The sequence below is a fragment of the Theropithecus gelada genome, chromosome 5 (genome assembly GCF_003255815.1).
Source record: "Theropithecus gelada isolate Dixy chromosome 5, Tgel_1.0, whole genome shotgun sequence".
Classification (NCBI taxonomy): domain Eukaryota; kingdom Metazoa; phylum Chordata; class Mammalia; order Primates; family Cercopithecidae; genus Theropithecus; species Theropithecus gelada.
The window spans coordinates 132,237,836-132,241,679 of NC_037672.1; positions in this window are offsets into that span (position 1 = coordinate 132,237,836).

Sequence of the window (3,844 nt, forward strand, 5' to 3'; positions counted from 1 at the left end):
CGCTTCCATGTAACTGACTCCATTTGGAATTTTTCTTTCTTATCCTTGACTCCAGAAGCTTTCCACACTTTTGACTACTTATCCTTCTTTAAACTGTTTTTCATTGGCTTTATTGACAGCAACATTCCTCATTTGTCTTTTTCCTCATGAGCCCTTTCTGTTTTCTTAGAAGGTGCATTTTCGTCTTTCGGGTAATTAAAAGCTCTTTTTCTCCATTTAAACTTGTGGTCCTTATTTTTATCAAAGACTTCAATTCCACTTACACAGAAATAATGGTCTACTATATTTCTCAAGCCTGTCTATTTTTCTTGTTTCTTATTTGCTTTAGGATAATTCAAACTTTACAAGTTCACAACTAAAAAGAGGACTCTTTTCCAGACCTGCTTTTACGATGTCTCCATCCTTTTCATGAATGTGAACCAACATGCATCCACCTCAGAAAAAAATAGAAATTACGCTTGACACCATTCTCGTCTTCACACCCTGTATCAAATATTTCTGTCAGTTTTACCTTCTTATTATTCCACAAATTGACCTGTAATTTTGCATGTCCAATGGTACATTACTTCTAGCCATTAAAGTGTTTCACTTTAAAGACAGCAGTAGACTCCCAAGTAGCCTTCATTAATCCATTTCTCTTTCTCTCATTTGTATTTTCTGTACAGTAGACAGTTTGTTTCTTTGTTTCTCTTAGATGATAATCTGATTATACCACCCTCCAATTAAAACTCTCAGTCCCCCAGGTGCGGTGGCTCACGCCAGTAATCCCAGCACTTTGGGAGGCTGAAGCGGACAGATCATGAGGTCAGAGTTCGAAACCAGCCTGACCAACACAGTGAAACCTTGTTTCTACTAAAAATACAAAAATTAGCCAGGTGTGGTGGTACGCACCTGTAATCCCAGCTACTCAGGAGACTGAGGCGGAGAATCGCTTGAACCTGGGAGGCAGAGTCTGCAGTGAGCCAACATCGAACCACTGAACTCCATCCTGGGTGACAGAGCGAGACTCTGTCACGAAAGAAAAGAAAGAAAGAAAGAAAAGAGAAAGAAAGAAAGAAAGGAAGGAAGGAAGGAAGGAAGGAAGGAAGGAAGGAAGGAAGGAAGGAAGGAAGGGAGGGAGGGAGGAAGGAAGGGAGAGAGAGAAAGAGAGAAAGAAAAGAAAAGAAAACTCACAGTCACCCTCACTACTCTAAGGATATAAAGAAAAATGTGTTGTAATTAAGAAAGCCCTCATGACCTTGCTTCTACTAATCTCTCCAAAATCATTTGCATCAAGTGCTCCCTCACTCTCTTCACTACAGCTATAAGCCTACAGTGCTATTTTCTCTACTCTTTGCCCAGGTAACACATACCCATACCCTTTTTGTAACCCAAATAGAGATTGTGCCTTGAAACTTTCATCTCTGTGGCCAAGTGACATCTGCCTAGTACGTGTCCTCAGAGCTCGCTATACATCTATTTCATGGTACGTCACAGTGCATGTTTCCATTGGCTTGAATGTTGTTGTTGCTCTATTTTCTTTTTTTGTAGTTGTTTTTAATTAACATCTGTGTCCCCCACTAAATTTCAAATTGTATGAGAACTAATTCAACATCAGTTTCTTCTGATTATTATGTCTCTCTGCCTCCTATTGTGCTTGACACGCAATAGACATGTAATAGTTGTTGAAGAAATGAATAGGTTGAGAGGAGAGGAAGTAATTTAAATTACATCTTTTCAAGGTTCATATAATCTCTACTGTTTGTTTTGAGGGATTGAAAATTCTTCTTCATGTGTACTACTGGGAAGATGGAGTAAACTCAGAGGCTCCTGTACTATACCTTTAATCTATCTTCTCTGAATGAAACCTGCAGTGGAAGCTTTGCATTTTTGAGGGCAGCTGAAGCTCCATGTTTTGTGGCAGCTCTGGCAAAGAAAACATTTATAAGTTATTTTCTCTTTCAGTAAGGTGTGATGGCAGAAGTAGCCATTGTAGTCAAATCTGGTTCCTGGGTTTTATTGTTTGGGACTGTTATTGTGATGGAAATAGCATTAATTTCTGCTGTGACTTTACAATTAGTCACTGTTACAATCTTAGTCTTGACTGTTTCCCTAAGCTTCAAAAGTATTTTGTTTACCTCTTATTATATGTTAATCACGTGTTTGCTTCCTGCTTGAGGAAAAAATTGATCCAGTGACTTGCAACTAAACAAAAATTTAATCCTCCAGTTCTGACTCAGATTTTTTTTTATATCTTAGCACACCCTTTTTGACATTTCCTGTTTTCATGCTTACCCATTCCAATGGTGTGGATAGAATCTATTGACACCAAACAAGTGGCACTTTCTTCGTTTAACAAATATTTGTGGATACTCAGCTTCACTACTGAATGGATAATCCTGACCAAATGATTTAATTTTTCTGCTCCTCCTGTTGGAAATAAATATTTGGTGCCATAAAAGAAATAGCACTTGAACATGAATTTTCTCAGCCAAGCAATTTTACTTCTATAGAAAGATGTGTCTCTTGGATGGAACAATGGCAAAAGCACAGCTGAACAAGGGAGGGGAAGGGCTTCTTATCCCTGACACAGGTAGCCCCTCCTGCTGTTTCATTCTCCTATTGGCTAGGGTTGGACCACACAGTCTAAGCTAATTCTGATTGTCTATTTTAAAGAAAGCAGGTGTATGAGCCAGAGTGGTGGGGTGAGCAGTTTCAGTGGGAAAGACGGTTGTGGAACAGGTGACTAAAGGTGACTCAGGCAGAGCAGGTGACCAGGAGTGACTCAGGACGGAGCAGGTAACCAGGGAAACAGATGTGAACTACTGATTAGAACTGGTGGGAAAGTTGTTTACTCAAACTAGGGGCAAGGAGATGAGCAGAACAAGGAAGTTAAACTTTAGAATGGAGAACAAAGAACTGAATATACTGACATGCTGATTCTTTGAAGAGAAACTTAGCATTCACTGTATTTAACACTCCTTTTCACCATGTGACTGGAAAGAAAGGCCAAAAATTATCTTTATTCTCGTAAGTGAAACAGGAGTACATAAAACGAAAGCTTCCTAAAATTAAAAATAATTAGTTAAAAGTTTGGCAAATTTATCTTGAGAAAGAATAAAATAGGCTAGGGGATGTGTGGGAGGACCCTGATGAAGCTGCACATACTGAGTTTGTAAACTTTGATGAACCTTTTTTTTTGCCAGAAGAAACACGTTCCCTATCCCCAGTAGTGACAACATCCCCTCCCTGACCCCTGTTGCCATCAGCCTTCACACCTTTGTCTGAGGAGATAAACCCTATGCTGCCTAAGGCAACAGTGATGGTCTCCCCTGAGGCAGTTGCCAGGCAAGATAATGTTGATTCTCCTCAGGAGCTACCCCCAACACCCTTGTTTGGCTTCTAGACCTGTAACTAGACTAAAGTCCTAGCAGGCCATTAAAGGAGAGGTTCAGAGTGTGACCCATGAGGAGGTGTGCTGCACTAAAATAATAATAATAATAATAAAAACTGCTTGAGTTTTCTAATTTATATAAGTCGAAATCTAGAGAACAGGCATAGGAATGGACATTAAGGTCTGGGATAATGGTAGGAACAACACAGAGTTGGATCAGGCAGAATTTATTGATTTGGGCCCACTAAGCAGGACTCTGCATTTCATGTTGCAGCTCGGGAAGCTAAAAAATGTTCTAGTAGTTTATTTGCTTGGTTAGTTGAAGTACGAATTAAAAAACGATTCACTGTGAGTGAGCTGGAAATACCTGATCTCCCTTGGTTTAAGGTAGAGGAAGTGATCCAAAGCCTTAGGGAGACAGGAATGGTGGAGTGGATTAGTCACTTTAGATACACTCATCCCAGCTGGGAG